The sequence below is a fragment of the Phyllostomus discolor genome, chromosome X (genome assembly GCF_004126475.2).
Source record: "Phyllostomus discolor isolate MPI-MPIP mPhyDis1 chromosome X, mPhyDis1.pri.v3, whole genome shotgun sequence".
NCBI classification, from domain to species: Eukaryota; Metazoa; Chordata; class Mammalia; order Chiroptera; family Phyllostomidae; genus Phyllostomus; species Phyllostomus discolor.
This window is the reverse complement of record NC_050198.1, coordinates 18302997-18326197: the sequence shown is the minus strand read 5'-3', so window position 1 is coordinate 18326197 and position 23201 is coordinate 18302997. Positions and strand designations below refer to the sequence as shown.

The 23201-nt window shown below is 38.8% G+C and overlaps 1 protein-coding gene across 1 annotated transcript in view; it reads left to right on the top strand.

Annotated features, from left to right (window-relative positions):
* Window positions 1-23201, top strand: part of DMD (dystrophin) — a 1951120-nt gene that overhangs the window by 114156 nt on the left and 1813763 nt on the right. The window lies entirely within an intron of this gene.

Below are 23201 nucleotides of genomic sequence, written 5' to 3'. Positions count from 1 at the left end.
CCTGAGAAAACCATAACAAGGGATATAAAAAGATTGCTTTAAGATGTCAAGTGAATTGTTTACATGAAAAACTATGTTCCCATAAAAGGTTGATCTATGAACACTAACATTTATGTTGCGCACTGTTTCTGTGCTCTCACGTCGCCGGTGACTGCTGCTTCATTTGGCAGAAGTAATGAAATGTCACAAACCAGTTGCATGAGCGAATCCATCTGTTATCAATATGTACATATTTCCAACACAGCCAGTCAGGGACTTTTCTCTGAATGTTTCAAACCTGGGTGCACGTGTGTTGTACCCATTAGGGATTGATGTGTTTTTTTCTTACGTATTTGCATGAATATACCTCTGTGTACAAGAGCAAAACTTTAATTACCTTAGAATGGAAATATATGCATATTATATATGTCCTGCTTTATATCAACTATTTAGTTTAATGAACTCCAAAACCAACATGTAGTTTTATAATAAAGTCTAATATAAAACTGGAACACACTGTATTCACTTAAAATATTTGATCTGTTTAAAAATTCTGGCTACCTGTTTCGCCCAAAATCTGTCTTTCCCCAACATGCCCTTAACACTAGCCACACCGACTTTATTGCTTTTTCTTAAATCTATTGCGTAGTTTCATGTAAAATATGCATATTCCTCTGCCAGGGGGCACCCCTCCTCCCTTTATTTCCTCCTTTTTGATATTTTTTTCTAATGAAATATAGAGTCCCCTTTCTATGTCTTAGTTGCTCTGACATCTTGAGACTTGTAACGTCCTGTTAAAAGTCTTGGCTTGTCTCTCTCAAAAGACTGTAAGCTCATCGATGGTAGGATATGGGACTGTATCAGCATCTCCCAAATCTTGCACAGGGTCTGGCATAGAGCAGTTATGAAAGTCAGGGTTGTAGAATGAATGAAGAAATGAACAGAGTGATAACTGCTTTCTACAGGTGATTCTGTGTAAACAAACAGTTAAATGATCCATCTTTATATGAGCGAAAGGTGCTTGTTAAGGTTGCAATTAAATCTGAATATGAAGATGGCACTGCGTTAGGAATAATGCCTTTAGCGCATGTTCGGTGTTTCTGTTCTGAAAGCAACCCGTCATCATGCAATCAGCATCTGCAAACATTTCTTTTAAGGTGCGTGTAAACTCATGGCAAATTTACCTTGCTTCAAGATTTCTCATGTTCTGAACTTTCATACAAATTTAAGTGTAGCATGTGAAATGCATTGAAGATATATCGTTTTATTGATTTCATTAAAATGTGTAGTGCTTTATTACTAATATATGTGATGACCATAACAGAAGGCCATTCAAGGTTATGACATAGTTAACAGTGTCCTAGTTATTAGCTACACCTTTTCATGGCCAACAGTAAATAAAGGTTTGGCTCTAAATAATTTATCCTTGTTTTATATCATTTCTATCAAAATATATTATAATGGAGTAAGACAATCTTTCCACCCTTTTATAATGCTTTAATTCCAATATTATGATTCATGGCTTTACTTTTCTCCACTGCCTTCTACAAAGAGCTAGAGATACTTTCTAAAAATAACATGTGCAATAAAATTAATTACGAAGAAGTAGAAGAATCATGTATGAAGCCATATATGTATGCAGTTTTTGTTAATGATTTTATTAATCATTTTTAGAGAGGGGAAGGGACGGAGAAAGAGGGAGAGCAGTATCAATGTGTGGTTGCCTCTCACATGGCCCTACTGGGGGATCTGGCCTGCAACCCAGGCACATGTCCTGACCGGGAATCGAACTGCCGACGCTTTGGTTTGCAGCCCATGCTCAAGCCACTGAGCTACATCAGCCAGGGCATGTGCCGTCTTAAAGACTGATATTTCAGTTCACTCATTCAAATACTTATTGAACATCCAATACATACATGACACTAGTTGCTGGAGTATGATGGTGAGAAAACAAACTCCAAAAATGACAACACAAACTATAAACGGGGGAACTGTTCATGGAACTGCTTACAAAATTGACAAAGAGAGGACTATGTGAATATTTGCAGCATATAGCTCAGTTCAGAAAGAGAGTATCTCAAAGAGATCTCATGCAGACTGTGATGCCAGGGTGAGCATCCCTCAGGAACTCGACAGCTGTGATCTAAAAGATGAACAGCAGCTAACTAAGGGGAGATGAGGCAACTTCATCCTGTTGGAATTAGCTTATACAATGCCCCCATAGTGGGAACTCACAGAAAGGAACTCACAGGGCGACTAAGTCTAAGAAAATGACGGTACTAGCGGAGGGTGATGAACTAAACAGGGACCTTTCCATGCAGGGTCTTATAGCCCACACTAAAGATCCTAAGGATCTGGATATGTACTTTAAGGATGTCAGAGAAGGGGAGAATTCCTCACCCCTTGTTAAGTTCTTGTGGCTGGACTAATAATACAGTTTGACACAAGATCAGATTCATAGGAGAAAATAAAAACAATTTGATACATGGACATGGAAGAATCACAAATGACAGTAAGAAAAATGATGACCGAGCCAATGTTTTATACTTTTCAAAGAAACAGTAAATTTGTGATGAATTGGCAAAATAACAACCTAGTGCTGCCCTGGCTGGTGTAGCTCAGTGGATTGAGCGCGGACTGTGAACCAAAATGTTGCAGGTTCAATTCCCAGCCAGGGTACATGCCTGGGTTGCAGGCAATAACCCCCAGCAACCGCACATTGATTTTTCTCTCTCTCTCTCTCTCTCTCCCCCTCCCTCTCTCCCTCCTTTCCCTCTCTAAAAATAAATAAATAAAATCTTTTTAAAAAATGGAAAATAAGGTCAATGCTAAAATTCTTTTTTTCAGAGAAGGGAGATTTCTTCAGGAAAAGGGAATTTTTTCCTGTATCTCTAGGAAGAAATGTCTTAACATGTGATTTTATTATATATACAGAGTGGGGCAAAAGTGTGTTTACACTTGTGAGTACATAAAACACAGATCTTATTCTTGTATTATTATTTATTACTGTATTCTCCATACAAACAACTTTAAACCCACTTTTTCCTGACACTGCATACATATACACACGTATATAAAATAAAATATATATTTGTTTTGGGCTTGATATTAAACTGTTAGAGACACCCTTTGCTCAAGTAGTATCCCAAGTAATAGTAATGTAATTTTTGACTAAAATATTACATATTAAGCTATATATTGCATATGTATACTATGTCTAGCTTGATATATAATGTATTATATTATAAAACTCACATAGCCTATATTTGTAGTTGTGGGTAAATACCTGGATGTTACTGTGGATAAACATACATAGAATCTGGAAGTAGGTGTGTGTGGGAAAGGATATGAATATGGTGGTAGCTAAATTTTCCCAAGGCCTGTGAGGTCTTCTGTAGTTGAAGCAAACAAATTCCACTTCTTGCAGATTTCATTTCCTGTACGTCGAGTGAATATAAATCAATTTCCTGGAGTGACCATGGTGTGCAAGTGTTGTGGTCATCACTTGCTTTGTGGTTAAAAGGTTACATGAGTAGAAGATTTAACTTTGTATTCACATGATTGACTCTCTTAGGGATATTTATAGCTTGAGCTGAAATACAGTCACGTGCCACTTAACGACAGGGATGCATTCTGAGAAATGCGTCATTGCGTGAACATCAGAAAGTGCACTCACACATCCCCGGATGGTGTAGCCTACCACCCACCTAGGCTGTGTGGGGTAGCGTACTGCCCCTGGGCTACGTGACTACACAGCACATTACTGTACGACAGAAAACGATGCCATCCAGACATGTGGTAGGCACAACATGTATGAGGCTGCTGCCTGTGTAACACAACATACTGTATATAGCAGTTTTTTATAAACAGAAAGAGCATGCTCTAAAATAATGATAGGATGTACAGAGGAGTAAATACATGAGCCGGTAACACAGTCATTCCTCATCATTATCAAGTACTGTGTACTGTACCTGATTGTATATGCTGCACTTTTCCACATCTGTCAAGCAGGAGCTTTGCACGGGCATCACCACAAACACATGACTCATGCAATGCACTGCTACATGACGATGGCTGTGCTATCTTAGATGACAGGAATTTTTCTGCTCCGTGGCGGGACCACCTATGTATACTTGGCCATGTGGTATGTGACTGTATACCCAGAACCCCCGTAGCTGTATGGTCGACTGTACTGGAGGACTTCTCGCTGCTTCTCATTAATTTATAGGGGGGAAAAAAAGACAGAGTTGTTATGGATTTAAGCTTGAGTAACCCCTTTGCCCTCCTTGGGGTGTCTCCGAAGAGTACTCTGTTGTTTCTTTTCATGTCATTTTGTAGAGGCAAAATGTAAATATTCTCTAAACACTACTTTTGTACTTCACTGAGGAGAATAATAATTAGCTCATTAATTTCAATTTTCTGATATGCTCAGGTCAACGAGATTCCTTCAAGGACTTCTCATCAAATACCCCTGTGTCTCACAGATTCTTTTGCTTTTTAGCGAGGCGAATTCAAAGATTTTTAATTCATAATTTTTATTTTCCCAAATCACATTGTATCTCCTTTATACTGATACGCATCACCATTTTTTAAAGACTGGAATGACCAGTTAAGATTTGAATAGTAACAGGTTTTATGAGCTTTGCTGTTGCCAATATTGGATTGAGACTTGCAATTTCAAATTTAGACATATGATGTCTGCCCAGGAGGTATCCAGCCATAATATGAAAATGAGAGACATTTATTGAAGAAGATACAAGAGACAAGAAACATTGTACCTAGGACAATGACACCTCAGTGCCCTTCAAAGGAGGCAGCTTGGGACCTCACACAGTTCTCCCAGTTGCCATCAGCTACCCCGTCATATTTTCCTGAATCTCATCAGTGGTCTGAAATCTCTTCTCTTTCAAAGGTGACTTTAGTTTTGGGAAAAGCCAGAAGTCACAGAATGTGAAAACTGAGCTATAAGAGCAACTGAGTCACCTGGGTTATTTGATGTTTTGCCAAAAAACTGCACAAGTTGTGATGGATGAGTGGGTGCGTTGTTGTGATGAAGTGGCCAATCACCAGTTGCCCATAGCTGCCGCCTTCTGAATCATCCAAATAGCTTCCACAGAGGAATGTTCAAACCTCATGCAAAATTTTACGCAGATTTGTGCTCTACTCAGTCATTTTGAATGCGATGGCCACACAGCACACATGCTCACTTAGCAGCATCTACCGCCCCCACTGACTAGTACAGTGAAGTCGTCATTGTTCACACATGTGCATTCTGGTCCACTCTCCTTGGCTGCCAGGTTACATCGATGTCCCGCAAACCATTCTCCTTATATTAACAATGGCTGGACTTTTTCCAGACAGACTTCATATGCTTCCGCCTAGCTAAATGGGCTAGGTTATTTGCTCATCTCTATTATTTCACTATCCTGATTTACAATTTCCACAACACAATTACCCTCTCATTTTGTGCCACTTTTACTTGAGCCAAATGATGATAAATTAAAAAAAAATGCCTCGGTTAATATATGGAATATTACCATGGAAATCAAATGATTGATTTTCAAGAGTTTAATAAAAGTTATTCTATTTTGAGATGTTTTAAATACAGATTTACAACAATATTTTTTAAAGATTTTATTTATTTACTTTTAGAGAGATGAAGGGAGGGAGAACAAGAGGGAGAGAAACATTAATGTGTGGTTGCCTTTCACACTCCCCCTACTGGGGGCCTGGCCCACAACCCAGGCATGTGCCCTGACTGGGAATCGAACTGGTGACCCTTTGGTTCACAGGCCAACGCTCAATGCACTGAGCCACACCAGCCAGGGCTATAATATTTAGTATATAGTTTGGTGATTAACATTTAATCTGTTAGAAATTAATGTTACAAGCTATCTCCACACTAACTTTTCCTCATCTTTATAATTTCTCAGAAGCTTCTTAATTAGAAAACCCATTGCTTTCTCATGCAGATAAGATTATGGTGTATTCATGTATTCATCTAAGCCTGCCCTTAACTTCCAATGTGGAATCCTGCCATTTGCAAGGTGCTATGGTAGAGTTTTGACCAGATAAAAATAAAATAGTTTCTCAGCCTCCATGGTATTCACAGTTGAATAGGAGATCCCCCATAAACTCTAAGTTAAAATATATTGAAATAGAGGTACCTTTGGTGAGCTATAGGACACTGAGCATAGAATGGGTCATTCAATTGGAGTAGACTAGCATTAGTATCACAGGGCAGTTGACACCTTGAGGAAATCTAGAATTTGAAGAGAGATGGGAAAAGTACATTCTGAAAAGAAGTCATAAAGATATATAGAGAGGTCAGTGATAAGCAAGAACATCCATGTTTTAGCTAGGGCATAATTATGAGACAACTTTTCTGAAGGCTTTTATGCCACCATGTGGTAAATTCTGTTTTAATCTCCTTATTGTATAGTTGAGATAACCCCTAGGAGGTAAGCTCTGGGTTACCCCTCTTTTACAGAGAGGTTGAGAATATACTTAATATCATGCAATTATCACATGACATAAACAGGATAAACAGGATGCAAACCCCCACACTTTATAATTTTAAAGCAAGTGCATAATACAATGTGTTCTACTGCACAGAATGAATGAAAGAGAGTAGAAAGCCCATTTCCTAGAACAAGGCTGGCCACGTCTCACACCAAGTAAGTAAACATGACTCAAAAATCGCCTGGGGAGCCAGGGGAATCTAATCTCAACCATAACCATGGCTGCAAATTCTTTCTTGAGTTCTCACAATTGGATTTGGCATGTAAATTAAATGCTAAATATTTACTTGCTTAATGTTATCTGTGACTTTTCAAATCTTTTCGAGGTGTTGGCAATTGTATTAATTTTTACACGAAGACCAGGAGTCAAAGATTAGTTCCTACCTCTGTTTACATTTCAAACAACTAGTTTAATTTAGCCAACGATATTTATCAGTCACCCCGGTCCAATCTGAAGTCCTGTATCTCCAGACCCTGGTTGTGGTTGCTAATCTCCTGAGACTTTCATGCTGAGAAGATTCCTCCGAAGAATGGAATTGGCCATCTCTCCTGATTCTTGCATTGCCGAAAGGCAGTGTAGCTAGAAGCACCTGTGTTTTCTGGCAACAAATATAACATTTGTGGAAGAGTCCAATCATTTGAATTCCTCTACATTTCTCAACTGCCAACCCAAATCATGGATTCCACTTTTGTATTCTTTTATTCTTTTTTTTTTAAGATTTTATTTTTATTTATTTTTAGGGAGGGAAGGGAGAGAGAGAGAGAGAGAGAGAGAGAGAGAGAGAGAGAGTGAGACATCAATGTGCGGTTGCTGGGGGTCATGGCCTGCAACCCAGGAATGTACCCTGGCTGGGAATCGAACCTGGGACACTTTGGTTCCCAGCCCGCGCTCAATCCACTGAGCTACGCCAGCCAGGGCCTTGTATTCTTTTATTCTTGACCCTTTGGGTAGACAGATAAAAAAGGATGTGCCCTGGTAAAATAAACTAGACAAGTAAAATTGTCTTCTACAATCTTAAAATGTGTACATACACTGCATTTTTCAGACCATAAGACGCACCTAGGTTTCAGAAGTGGTGGAAAAATAGGCCAAAAAAATTTGAAGTACAAAATGTGGTCAAAGATTTAATAACACAAATAACATCATATGTCACCAATGTAGATGTGAACAGAACTCAAAGGCAGCATTAACAACCAGTATTCCTTCCAAATTTGGGGTCAGTTCTTATAGTCCAAAAAATATGGTAAACATAAATTTAAAACTTTCTGGGGGCTTTCACATCCTGCACTAAATGACAAATGCTCCATAGAGTTTCGTAGTCTAACATGTTTGTGCTGCATTCTGTAAATTTGAGTTATCCATTTTTGTTACCGACGCTAAGGAAGTAGGAACAGATGTTAATAGCACATGTTGTTTTGAAAGATATATTAGTAAGTGTCCTACCTTATTATTAGTTTTGGACTTAATAGAAAACGTGTTTTGAATTCTTTAAAAAATAATTGATATGCACGTGTTTATGGACTTAAAAGTCTCAGTTATCTGGGCTGCAAGAGGAAGACATTTGCTATCTAGGCTTTAGGATTTTGATGCTTTTTCTATGTATTGCACATCTTTTTCAATTTATTTTCTTTTTTATTGAATTTATTAAGGCGACATTGGTTAATAACATTATAGAGGTTTTGGGTGTACAATTCTACAGTACATCTTCTGTACACTGTATTATGCGTTCACCACCCCAAGTCACGTCTCCTTCTGTCACCATTGATCCCCCTTTACCCTCCTCCACCTCCCCCACCCTCCCTCCAGCAGTCACCACCCTGTCGTCCATGTCTCTTTTTTGCTCAATGCCTCTGTGCCCCCTACCCAGCCCCCACCCCCGTCAGCTGTCAGCCTGCTCTCTATGAGTCTGTCACTCTTTTGCTTCATTTTTGACATGAGATTCCACATATAAGTGAAATCACATGATACTTGTCTTTGTCTGACTGGTTTATTTCACTTAACCTAATGCTCTGGCAAAGGTAGCATTTCCTTCTCTTGTTACCGCTGTGTAGCATTCCATTGTGTACATGCACCACAGGTTTTTATCCACTCATCTACTGATGGGCACTTAGGCTGTTTGCAAATCTTGGCTATCATGAATAGCATTCCAATGAACATAGGGGTGCATATATTCTTTTGAATTAGTGCTTTGGGTTTTTTTTTTCCAGATAAATTCCCAGAAGTGAAATAGCTGGGTCAAAAAGCAATTCCATTTTTAAATGGGATTTTGTGTTGTACTTTTTTCCATTACCATTTATCCCAATTATATCCCCCTTCCTCCCACAATCACCACACTGTTGTCCTTGTCCCTGAGTCCTTTTTCCTTTCCACTTGATCCCTGCACCCTCAACCACCCCCCTCCAGAGCTGTCAGCCTGCTCTCTATCTATGAGTCTGTTTCTGTTTCATTTGTTAGCTGAGTTTGTTATTTAGGTTTCTCTTATAGGTGAGATCATATGGTATTTTTCTTTCCCTGGCTGGTTTATTTCACTTAGCATAATGTTCTCCAGGTGCAGCGATACTGTAGCAAAGTGTAAAATTTTCTTTTTTATGGCTGAGTAGTATTCCATTGTGTAAATGTCCCATAGTTGTTTATCCACTCATCTACTGATAGACACTTGGGCTGCTTCCATATCTTGGTGATTGCAAATTATGCTGCAGCGAACATACAGGTGCTTATGTTCTTTCGAATTCGAATTTTGGGTTCCCTCAGATATATTCCCAGAAATGGTATTGCTGGGCCTAAAGGCAGATCCATTTTTAGTTTTCTGAGGAAACTCCATACTGTTTTCCACAGTGGCTGCACCAGTCTGCATTCCCACCAACAGTGCGCTAGGGTTCCCTTTCTCCACATGCTCTCCAACACTCGTTGTTTGTTGATTTATTGATGATGGCCATTCTGACAGGTGTGAAGTGGTATCTCATTGTGGTTTGAAAGTGTTTTTTTATTTCCTGTTTTCACATCATAGCATAAACTTATCACTAAATTCTAGGAGTGCTAGTAGATGTGGCTATAGACTGGCTACACCCATTGTTTTCTAGTTTAACAGTTGCGAAACCATCACTGGGTTTTATGGTTGTTGTCCTATGTACACTGCATGCCTCCATAGGATCACATCTTTGGATTATTTGAGTGGACGTGATAAAAGATCGTTAAAATCTCTGAAAATAGTACCAGCTGACAGCCTCTTGGTAAAATCACTATGTTTTGTCTTTGAGCTTACCATCTGAGTAAGGACAGGAAATGAGGGAAATCTGATTTGATGGAATGGTGAAATCTGATTCGAATTCTTTTTTTTTAAATCCACTCCCAAGGATATGTTTATTGATTTGAGAGAAGAAGAGAAAGAGGGAGGGAGGGAAGGAGGGAAAGAGAGAGAGAAACATCGGTTGCCTCCCATATGTGTCCCGATGAGGAATCAAACCTGAACGAAACGTAGGTATGTGCCCTGACCAGTAAATGAACTGGCAACCCTTTGGTGTATGGATGATGCTTCAACCAATCGAGCCACTTAGCTAGGGCTGAATTCTTCATTAACAGCACATAAACTGGGTTGGTTTTATATAAAATGCTAATCGAAATAAAAATACATTTTGTCACAAACGTAAAGGTTGTTGTGAGTTATAAAAATATTCTGTTTCTTATCTAGAAGACACCACATTTTATAAAGAACGGCTGCTGAAGCTTGTCTTTTTAGAAAGAAAATAGTGTGAGGATTGAATGAAAATATTCATGATATTTAGTGCTATAGTAATAGTAAAATTGTAATTAAACTGTACTTATAAAATACTGAATTAAACCTTTGTAAGACTTAGAAATTAAATCACTAATGGAATATATAAGTGATGAAGTAAGAAGTTTTTTTGTGAGAAAATGGTCAATTTATGAAGTCGTCAACATAAGAAACTTCTAAACCTATACAGAATTTTGATGAGTTTATTTGAGCCAAAGTGACAGCATATGCCAGGAAGCAAGATCTCAAATGGTCCAGAGAATAAAAGTTTGCAGTTTCTTTGATGCCTTTGAAATGAAGGAGGGAACAAGTAAGGAGGATTACACGGAAGTGGGAGAAAGCAAGGTGGGGATTGGTATTTCAAAGGCGTGTTGTCTAACCCCCATGACGCATACCTGAAACCAATACAAAATACTATATAGACTGGCAACTGTAATTGAAAAATACTTTAAGGGTGTGTTAACCTAAATGCACAGAAACCATGGGTAGGACTTGCTTAAGGCAAAGATAAGGCTTTCACTAAAGAAGTTATGTGCCTGGGACGGGACTACCCACCATGATCTGCCCGGTTAGGAAGTTATGATGAGGTCACCCTGTGAGAACACTTTCCACAGATCCCCATTGTTTGTTATCATTGTCTTTTTTTAGGCCATATTGTACTTTTTTTTCTTTTTTTAAAGATTTTATTTATTTATTTTTAGAGCGGGAAGGGAGGGAGATAAAGAGAGAGAAACATCAATGTGTGGTTGCTGGGGGTCATGGCCTGCAACCCAGGCATGCACCCTGACTGGGAATCGAACCTGCGACACTTTGGTTCGCAGCCCACGCTCAGTCCACTGAGCTATGCCAGCCAGGGCTGATATTGTGCTTTTTACCAAACAAGCTCTTTCACCGATATATTTATTCACTGAAAAATATCAAATAGCATATATACACTTAAAACGTTTTTAGATATTTATGAAAAGTCAATCTTAGCTTAAGGAAACATAAAACAATAAATCTTTCCTTTCCTGAAACATTGGAGCTACAATAAAATAAGCTGGTGCAACGGATAAAAATTAACTCACCCCACTCCTTGTCATGTACTCTACTAGTATACATCCAAAGCTCTTGTTTACGCTAAATAAAAACTAAAGGTTTTAAATTAGTAAAGTCTTCATTTTGTTGCTCAGCCTCATAGCTTCATTTATAGTTTGTGTCAAAGCAAAAGTCTTCCCTTCTAGTCAAAAGTATTTATTATAGTGTTATGTAAATGTTACATTTTAGGATGACCAAATTGTCCTGGTTTGCCCGGGAATTTCTCCATTTCAAAACTGAAAGTCCCGCATCCTGGGAATTGCTTAATCCCAGCAAACCAGGATAGTTGGTCACCCTAAAATTCTAGCGTAGCTTGGGATTCTTGAAATTGCACATAAGTTTTCGGAGATCTGAATATGTGCATATATAATATATATACACTGCCCCACAATGAGGCTTTATAGTTTCCATCAATGCCAAAGCATCTAAGATCCCCTGCATGATAAGGATCACTACACAGAAGGAGATAAAGAAGACAATTTGGAAAACTGATGGTAAAAAGTAAAAAATTAAAATAATAGAATATTTTGAAAAATAATATATTTGCTAAATACTAAATAATACAAGAAACCTATTAGTGATTATACTTTTCCATATTGATGGTTAGCCTTTGCTCTGAATAGGTACCTCATACCTTGGCAGGGTGCCTGAGGTTTGTACACAAAACCTGAGGTTTGAATCCTGTCTCCAAACTGAGCAGTTGAGCTTGATCAAGTCACTTAACATTTTTGTGACTCACTTTTCTTATGTGTGAAATGGAGAACATGATGCCTCCTTTTTAGTACTGTTGTAAGTAAGGGTTGGAGAAAATGCAAGTGAAATTTCTAATTTAGCGCATTGTGATATACACAGAATAGGCACTTTGTAAATAGTAGCTATTATTAGTAATAATAGTTAGTGTTCATTACATAGTTAATGGTTTTGCTATTAAACATGTTTCTTTTAGCATATCTTACCAGACCCTTACTTAGATCTGTGCCATTAAATCACTTTAAATCAAAAGTGAAAAATTGGCATATGAGAGTAAGCATTATTATTATCTTTGATTCAGGATATATGCTTAGAGGATTTTGTAATGTCTCCACCAGTGAAAGAGAAGGGTTATGTATATCAGTTCAAATGGAGAGATGATATTTAAAAAATTTTTGAATTGAACACCCTTTGCTCTAACTTTTTCTGCCTATGTAGCGATTCCTAAAAGTAAAGTGGCAAACTCATTAGTGTAGAGACAATTAAAATGTAGTTTACCTCAGTAAGTGCTGAGAGCCAAATAGTAAGTAGAACCCAGGGCTGAAAACATCATGGCATAATAGAAATTATGCTGCTCAAATTTTAAAAATCTCTACAAAAATAGATAGCTGTGTAACACATATGCGTGCATGTCAACCTGGTCAGATCATTTTTACCTGAACTGAGAGGAGGTACCATCTCCCCATATTTCAATCCAGACTCACAAAATGTTCAGCGAGCCGCTCCTCGCTGTCTAATTGAAACTTCGCCCTCGGTGCCCATATGACCCTTTCAACCTGTTCCCTAGCTGTATTCCATCCGCCATTAGCCAAGTCCATGGCGCGTTTCCAGGTGATTCAGAAGTTATTTAAAGAAGATCCCGACACTCTGAAATGTCCAATAAACATTTCAAGTCTCGCGGGAATTACTTTTGGACATCTCTGAATAAATAACAGAGAGATTAGATGAAATCCCCATGTAATAATTCGTGCCGATATTTTTTTTTAACCGACACATGCCTCTGGACTTTCTCTTCGGTGTTCCATGCACTGGATTTTGCTGCATTGAAAATCACTATGAGCACATTTTCATATGACCTAGCTGGCTTCATTTTTTGTCTGCTGAATTCCACTGAATACAATCTGTGATTGCAATTTTGCCTTTGCTTCATGCTATTAGCTATTTCTGAAAGTTGCATAACTTAATTGACAGATAAGTACAACCTTTTCGCTTAGAATCTTTATGAAAAATGTAAAAGATGCTCCGCCAGTCTGAATAGTTAATTGCATTTGACTGTACCAGGGTAGGATGCAAAAAGAGTGTGTCTGTGGCAACTCTTTATGTCATAAAAAATGTAAAGGGCTTTTATTTAATGTGACTCCTTTTTAAATTCACTTAATAGAGTAAGTACAACAAGATATATAATTAGAGTCTAAGATGAAAGCATCATAATTGAAGTAAAATAATATGTAGAGACTCACACAATAATGATTGAGCTTCCAATGAATACATTCTTCCTTAAATGCAACTGAAGTCACGTCCGTAACTCTTGAATGTATTCCCCATGATGTAATAAGAATAATATGTGCATAACAAGTATAGTACCTCATAATGGGAAAGTTTCCTACAGTGTATCAGGCTCTTTGCTCTACATGACTACTTTTGAATCTCCATTTAGCCCTGGATATATGTTTGTCCATTTTTCTAAACAAGGAAACCAAACCTTGAAAAGTTCAAGTAGTGGATTGAGCGCGGGCTGCGAACCAAAGTGTCGCAGGTTCGATTCCCAGTCAGGGCACGTGCCTGGGTTACAAGCCACGGCGCCCAGCAGCCGCACATTGATGTTTCTCTCTCTCTCTCTCTTTCTCCCTCCTTTCCCTCTCTAAAAATAAATAAATAAAATCTTAAAAAAAGAGAGCTTAAAAAAGAATGACTCAATTAAAAAAAAAGAAAAGTTCAAGTCATGTGTGCAGGATGACATAATTAGTATGTGGTAAAGTCACACTCACACCCAGTTATTCTAACTTCAAGTGTAGTGTTCTTTTCCCTGTGCTCCTTATTTGTGTAATGGAGAGCAATGAGTCTGTGGGGAGGGCTGAATAGCCGGGCAGATCTTTGCAATGTTTCAGAAGAATGCTCTGCTTCCAATAGACCTGGTATAGCCATTGTAGTTCTCATTCATTTGTCTGTTCTTTCAGAATAAGGGCCCTTCCATCTGAATGGCTTTGGCTTTTTCAGTCCCATGTCTGTGCTTACTGCTTTAGAAATAAATATTTATTATTGTTTCCTCCTTAGCTTGACAAAAGATGGTTGGATAGTTCTCTGTTAAGAAAATGAAGAAAAAAACTATGCATGTAGGTAATAATATAGCTAAAAACCAAAAAGCAGGAACCGGATTTTTCAATTATACAAAAGTATTCTCTTAATATCTTTTTTTTTACTTTGTATATTCTTTACATAAAATTAAACGAATAAGCATATTCATTTAATATATGTTTATTATATAATAATCCAGCAATTGGTAATTGTATTGTAATATTTACTCACTACTAAGCATCAACCTTGGAATTGCATCCATAGCTTTTTTTTTCCTTTTTTTCTGAGAGAGAGGGGAAGGGAGGGAGAAAGAGAGGGAGAGAAACCACGACTGGTTGCCTTTCACACACCCCCAGCTGGGGACCTGGCCCGCAACCCAGGCATGTGCCCCAACCAGGAAACAAACTGGCAATGCCTCAGTTCACAGGCTGGCGCTCAATCCACTTAGCCACACCAGCCAGGGCCATAGCTTTTGTTTAAATAAAACACATCTGTGGATGCTGCAAGAACTGGCACGCATAGCGTTGGGGATGCCAAAGTGGAAATCTCCCCAGGCAATAATACTCCTATTATGTACAAGTTGAGGTCCGGGCACAGGTATACATAAATGTGTGTGTGTTTGTGTATAAACACACACAGAATTCATATCCACCTGTCCCTCCATATTACAATATACTTAAAGGTGTCTGTTTACTCGGTAAAGAAGCGATCATTTATTTCATTATTTCCATGGGATTTGAACTGATAAAATGGCTTCATTGTTCTTTCTAGACAATCTGCTAGCCATGCGTTTCTAGCAAGCTGTCACTCCCCCAACCTTTTTGATCTTACACCAAGACTTCCTCCACCCCACTCTGCTGATGTAATTATCCGTGTATAATTTTGAGCAAGATTTCCTGGCAATGGAAATCCACAGCATTGTTGATGTGGTTTCAGCTCAAATGATGCCTCTATTCAATTTGCTTACCTTTCAGCTTGAACAGAGTTTTTGTGTTAAAGAAAAATAGCAAGACATAGATAATACTATAGTAGAGACAGATTTTTCTGGATGGGTTTATTTTAAGTGAATATTGGCTGCAGGGACCCAGGACTTTTAGCAGTTTTCTTGGAAGCTTTAAACAAAATACTGAGCCCACGGCTGAACTTTTCCAAACCAATAGTGAAATATCTAATTCTAGGAAATCCTAATTATTCTGTGGGCTCCCTTGGAATAAACTTCCTATGTGTTTTTTCTGCTAAGACGTGGACTGTTCGCTTGTTGTTCATTTTCCCCCAATCAAGGAGAACTGTTGTTCTTCACTTTAAATTGATGTTGACAAGGTCGCTGTTATAATAGCAGGCGTTAGGCTATAATTGGTCATTATAGAATTATGTTTTGCTTGAAGGAATTCAGGAAACAAGAAAAGCATGTTCTTATGGTATACATTGACTCTGGTTGAAAAAGCAAGAGAATGACAGGAGAGGTGATATGGATGAGCAGAATTTGTCATTTTATTGAGTGATCAATATGTTTAAAAGACAGTAAAATCGACATGAACATCCCTGGGAAACCGTTCATTTTGGGCCTAACTTGAAAATTTCCCCTCTTACCTTTTTTAAGGCAGAAATTGAGAATAGAAGGGCAGGATGGGAAACAAAATATAGACAGATCACCTCCTTGAAGGGCTGAGATACTGGAAGCTCCAGAAACAGATTGGTTAATAATATTGAGTAACTAATCAATTGCAGACGCCTTACTTTTTCAAGCCATATATGAAGAAACGGACTTTTGTATTAGTTTTCATAAAATAATATTACTTTGTAAAACATTTATAAACAGAGATCACCCAGATAACCTCAACTCTAAGAGGGCTCCTGTTGAGTCAAGTACAATGTTAATGATTTAAAGTAACAGGCAGAAAACTTTGTGTATGTGGTGTACGTTCTTATAATTCAAAAGGAAACAGGGAATATTAAGTCAAAGGTCAATTATGCACTTGTAATCCATTCTTAAAGAAAAAAGCTTCAGTGAAAAAGATGATACTTAGCATAACCTTTCCCACTGTTTCAAAAACCTTTAAACATGCAAAGAACCATCATTCCCCTCCTATATCTAAGTATAGCATATTTGTTTCTTTTCTCTGCTCCCTCTTATGCAATTGAGAGGCTTGTATCACACGGTCCGATTTCCAGCCTGCATGTTTGAAGTCGTCTCAGCCATGTTGGTCACCAAGTTCAGGACCTGGCTCCTGATCTAAACATTGCGTGGAAACACACACTGTTATGTCACTACATCATTCTTGGGTGAAGATCATTTTCAATGACACCATGTTTGTCCTTGAGCTTATAAGTGAAATAAAATAGGAATTTGTTAGATCTACAGTTCTTTTTTTTAAGTGAATATCTGCTACAAAAGTCCTCTTACTTTTTTAAGATTTTATTTATTTATTATTAGAGAGGGAAGAGAGGGAGAAAGAGAGAGAGAGAGAGAAACGTCAATGTGTGGTTGCTGGGGGCCATGGCTTGCAACCCAGGTATGTACCCTGGCTGGGAATCGAACCTGCGACACTTTGGTTCGCAGCCTGCGCTCAATCCACTAAGCTACACCAGCCGGGGCTTTTTTTTTTTTTTTTTTTTTTTTTTTAGATCTACAGTTCTTATTTGTACAAAAATATTTTGGATACACTTCCAGGGCAAAGCCCAATATCGCTGCAGTGGTCACTGGCGATGCACAGGTGTTCTCACTCCTGGCTGCTTGTTAGAATCGCTGGGGAAACCTACTGAACACACTATGGCCATTCATGGCTTTACTCTTCCCCTGGCCCAGCCATCCGTGCCTTGGCCTGGCCATCTACGAGGCAGTCCTTCTCAAACTCTAGAATACAAAAGAACCCCCTAGGATGCCTAGAGTAAAATGCAGATTCCAAGGCCCCATCCTGAAGGACTCTCTGTGAGTAGGTCCTGACATACAAAATCACCTGGTCTCTTTCTTCGAGAAACAGCACTGTGGAAATTCCTTGTTATTCTCTCATTCTGAATAGCTAAAATATCTGAAGTGATTTCAGTCAGTGGCTATTTTTGTTGGTGATACTGTTTTTTATGTATTCAATAGTTAACAGGGCAAAACCTCAAATGATAGTAGTTTAAAATGATTTAAGTAATTTTCTGGAATGGACCATTAATAATAGTTCAGCTCACGAAGCAATTAACCTCATATCTCTGTTAGTACTGAGGTTTGATCTCAGTGGCTCCTACAAAAAGTAAAAGCGAAGAAACAAAAAGTGTTTTCTTAGCCATATTCTTAGGAAGTCACCTCCGTACTTGGAACCCCCTCTCTTCTTTTTTCTTGAACTTTTGTTACCAGTTTGTCCTTGTTCATGTCCCAGTCTGATGAATATCAGGACAGTCATTTATTTGTTTCAAGACTTTTATAAGCATACAGAGAATCCAAAGTCTTGGTGTCAAAATCGCAGAGTTCACATATTAAATGGTACAGAATTCTCAACACCCCTGCTTCCTTGTTTCTTGTTAACAGTATTCTGAATTAGCTGGTGTTCGGAATCATGCATTTAACAGGACCCAGAAGGTATGCTCGTTATCCGAGAACACTCTGAAAGACTCTCCCTGCAGGCGTGTATTTACCAAGAATTGTTTCTTTCCCTGTATTTCGTGTCTCTGTTCCACATATATTTTCTTTCTCTCTCTACTGAAGAGGTTTAAGGATGACAAAGGTCCTTACTCCTTACGGGTTTGTGTTGGCCCGTGAATAGCTGTTTGTCTGAGGACTCCCTGAAAATAATTTCCACACGTATACAGAAACATTTTCCTCTGTGATTTTTTTTTTATGTATTCTATTAGCAAGCTTCCTTCTGGTTGTAGCTGGTGGGATTCTCTCTTGTACATTTCTCTCTCTAGAGTACCCATGTGTGGGTTGCTCCTGCTGGGAGAAAACCAAGAAGACCTCCAGCATAATCATTGGCATTAATTTCAGTAAACCTAACTGCTAACAGTAAAGCCAAATATATATATATATATCCTCATGCATGCTTTGCATACAGAATGCCATACACACAACCTGGAACAACTCTAGATTCAGTGATGGTTTAAATAGCATCACCCCCCGGCCCAGCTCTTTTAGTGCGCTTCTTATTTCCTGGGGACCATGGGGAGACCCCGTAGCTGATGTCTTATACTAGCTGGTTGGTATCCTTGGTGTCTCTGCGGCATTCTACTCCAGCTTCCTGAAATCAGGCTTTCTGCCCCTGCCTGCATCCAACACTGTGAAACCTTTTTTCAGCTGTTTCTGAAAACTTCCTTTGGCTCTACAAGCCCATATAAATTCAATGTACTTGCTTCAATTCAGGAAGCTATATTAACATTCTCTTAGATATCAATGAGAAATGCCCCTTCTCGCCCATGCATCATTGCCCATTTGCACTTAGTTGTTTTTTTTAATTGAGATATAATTGACATATAACATTATTTTGGTTTCCGGTGTGTGATGTAATGATTCAATATTTGTATATATTGCAAAATGATCACCGCAGTCAGCCTAGCTATCATCCACCACCATATGTGGTTAACAACTTATTTTCTTATGCTGAGAATTTTAAGTTCTACTGTATTCACAACTTTCAAACAGGGGACACAGTATTAGTAACTCTCATCACCATGCTGGACCTTACTTCCCTATGACTTATTTATTTTATAACTGGAAGTTTGTACCTTTTGCTTGCTCTTTTGATATTTGAGGCAGACATTTATTACATCGTCTCATCCAGGGTTGTAACTCTACAGAATTTCCGGTGGGGTGAGTTTGCTTTTCCCATTGCACACTAGTCGTTGGCATTGTTATAGAATATCCATCAGGTGGCACGATGAGGGTGGCTGTCTCTTCCACTTCAAATAGCCCTGGCCATGTGCATAACCACAGAAAACAGATACCTGAAATGACAGAGCCTTCTAAGGACATTCCAAGACAGTATACAGTCCTGTGGTCTCCTCGGAAATACGTGTAGATAACGTTGCAAGGCAGATACCCTGCTGGTTTGACTGGATAGTCAGAGAAACTTTTTTTTTTTTAGATTTTATTTATTTATTTTTAGAGAGGGAAGGGAGGGACATAGAGAGAGAGAGAGACATCAATGTGCGGTTGCTGGGGGTCATGGCCTGCAACCCAGGCATGTACCCTGACCGGGAATCGAACCTGCGACACTTTGGTTCGCAGCCCCCACTCAATCCACTGAGCTACACCAGCCAGGGCGGTCAGAGAAACCTTTTTAAAGCAACGAATGATAGAGCTAACTCTTATCTGTAAGTTTAAAATTTGTATGGTTTCTTCCTACCAATAGCGTGTGCGTGTACGTGTGTGTGTTGGGAGGTCTAAAGGAAAGCAGAATGTTTTATTATGATTTTGCTTTAGCAACTTTGGGACAAGTTGAAAGTCCTAAAATCAGAAGAAACAAGAAATGCTTGCCAAGACATACAGTGACAGACGATGGGCTCGCAGCGTTGGTTGCCAGCCTGCTGGCACGGACATCCGGGGCACGAAACGGGCTTTCTTTCCACAGTGAAAGGCCGATGGTGAGTGCGGCTCGTAATCTCTGTGGCCAGTGGGCAGCAGAAACGTATTCCCATCCTAATGCCCTAAATGGTGCAGAAAAGTGCTCTCTATCTCCTAAAATGCTTCGGATGTTCATAAGTATATGTAAATTGCTGTGAATTACATTTAATTTTCTCTTAAGGGATCAAATCGATAGGCTTTCCTAGTTCATTCAAATAAATCTATATTTGAAAGTGAAAAACTATACCAAGAAAATTGCTCATTCTTATTTTATTAGCTACAGTAGTACCCCCACCCTTATCCACAGAAGATACCTTCTGGGACCCCCAATGGATTCAACTGCAGATAGCGCAAAATGCTACATATACTGTTTTTTCCCTATACATACCCTACATACCTATAAAGTTTAATTTATAAATTAGACACAGTAAGAGATTAACTACAATAAATAATTATAAAGTAGAACAATTATAATAATGTACTGTAATAAGTTATGTGAACGTGGTCTCTCTCTCAGTATCCGATAACTGATCTGATAACTAAGATGGCAACTTCAGTAACTAACAGGAGGGTAGTGTATACAGCTCAAAGGGGTGATTTATATCCTGGGTGGGGTGGAGCAAAACAGCATACGATTTCATCACACTACTCGGAATGACTTGCAATTTAAAATGTATGGAATTGTTTCTTTCTGGAATTTTCTGCTTAATCTTTTCAGACCCCCACTGATCAAAAGTAACTGAAACCACAGAAAGTGAAATTATGAATGTGGGGTGGCTACTGTAATTACGTTCTTTTCTTTCTACATTACCATTTGAAAGTTCTGGGTACTATAGGAACAAATGTTTTTGATCATGGTTGACCATAAGATATGACTCTAAATAGATTTGAAATTTGTATAGAATTATGCTCTGTTGAAGTGATATTTCAAGCAGTGCGCTGCAAGGATTTTCAAAAGCATGCAGTATCTGACTATTTAGTTGGGTGGGGCACGGACCTCTTTTCCCTGAGGTTGTCAGATTAAAAAATGACAACAGCCAACACAACAATAGCTATCTGGTATAAATGAGTCAAAATTATACCATTTTTTGTCAGTTCAGCAAAAATATTGTATTTTTGGTGTGCCGCAGGTGTTTTGTAATTCGTTTATTTGTGCCGTGAGATGACAAATGGAAAATCGCTGCTCTGTTGCGATCAGCTATAATAATTTCTAAGTGATATATGAATGTACACAAAACAACAATTATCTTTTGATACAAATGTAGGTCAACTCCAACTTGCCCTGTCACCCCATTTGACAAACATTCTCTGACCATCCAGCCTAATCCAGCAAGAGAAGTAGTTATTATTATCTTCCTCTCTTGCATTTTAGCACTTTCCCCTGTGTAATTCAATTATTCTGTGTATGAGCCCGTGTTAGTCCTCTCCGGCTGCTGTAACAAAATGCAGTAATGAGTTAAATGACATATTCATTTCTCACAGTCTTGATCAGACTGAGCTCCTGGAGAGAACTCTCTCCCTGATGAGCAGATGGCTGCCTCCTCTCTGTCTGAGACAGAGAGAGAGAGAGAGAGAGAGAGACAGACAGAGAGAGAGAGAGACAGAGAGAGAGAGCCAGAGAGAGAGAGACAGAGGGAGGGAGGGAGAACACTGATGATAGTGCTTTGGTATCTCTTCCTCGTCTTTTAGGGACACTAATCCCATCATTGTGGTGGCCCTCATGACCTAGTTACCTCCCAAATTCCCCATTTCCTAATACCATCATGCTGAGGGTGAAAACTTCAACATGTGAATTTTAGGAGGATACCAATTTTTAGTCCATAACAGGGTTTGTATATTCCCAATGAACCAAGAGGTCCCAGGGAGAAGAGGCCTTTACTTCTTAGACCTTTAGTTCCTACTGCTTAGCATAGTTGTTGGTAATTCAATACATTTTAAATAAATGAACTAAATAATGAACATTGTTTAGTGCAGTTCTGTTTACATCTATTTATATCTACATGTACTTCAGTCACATATATCGGATGATTATATGAAATGACTAAGCAGTTGACAATCTATAGGTTAACAAATTTTAATGGAAAGAGTCTAATTACAGGCATATAATGGCGTTTTGATCAAAAACAGACCACGTGTATGATGTAGGCCCCAAAAGATATTATTGAGCTGAAAAATTCCGAGCGCCTAGTGACATTGTAGCTGTTATAACATAGTGCAACACATTACTCAAGTGTTTGTGGTAACAATTACTGGTATAAGCAAACCTACCGCACTGCCAGCTATATAAAAGTGCAAGGGGGGCCCATAAAAACTGAAATGATCTCCTGGAGGGTGGGCCCTTTATAGTACAGGCTTCCCCTACTACATGAGTGTTGTAGGATCCCATCTGTATCAGTGTTCCAGCTGGTGTTGTGGTGAGAGGCTGCATCCAGCTTCAGTGCATTTTTTTGAAGACTCAATGTGTTTGCCCATTTCATGATGGGTGATTTACAAGCATGCCTGCCCACACTGCATTGAGTGTTCAGCAGTTTTTGACAAAAAATGGCATGACCCCTTTTGACCCAACCTCCTTATTCACTGATCTCACCCTGAGTGATTTTTTTCATTTCCCTCGCTAAAAAAAAAGTCCTTCAAGGGCTGATGTGAAAGAGTTGAAACAAAAAAATGGCAGAAGCATTAGAAGGCATCAAAATCCACGAGTTCAGAAACTTTTGAGCGGTGGAAAAAATGTCGATAGGTGTATTGCATCTCATGGAGAGGACTTCGAAGGAGACTGAAGCTTACACACATAAGAATAAATACACAATTTATAAATAAATTCTGGGTTTTGGGGCCCCCTCCTCACATAGTACATATAATTATGTACAGTACATAATATTTGATCATGATAATTAATAAGCATATTACTGGATCATATATTTACTGTGCTATACTTTTTATTGTTTAGTGTGCTCTTTCTCCTTATAAAAAATGCTTGCTCGAGCACAGCGTGCTGTGTTATGCAGGCAGCAGCCTCATCCATCTCATGTTTCCTGCATCTCTGGATGGCACCCTTTTCTCTTGTGCTTGGTTCGATCTAGTGTTCTTTCATTCACTAACGTGCCGTACAGGCTTGTAGCCTAGGAGCAATAGGTAATACTGTAACCGGAAAAGACACCGGCATTCGGGCTGCCTGTCACTACCAAATCCAATAAGCAATGACAGCGATTGAATCTTTCATAGACGCTTTATTCAGATGGCCGGTGATCTGAGAAGATGGCATGT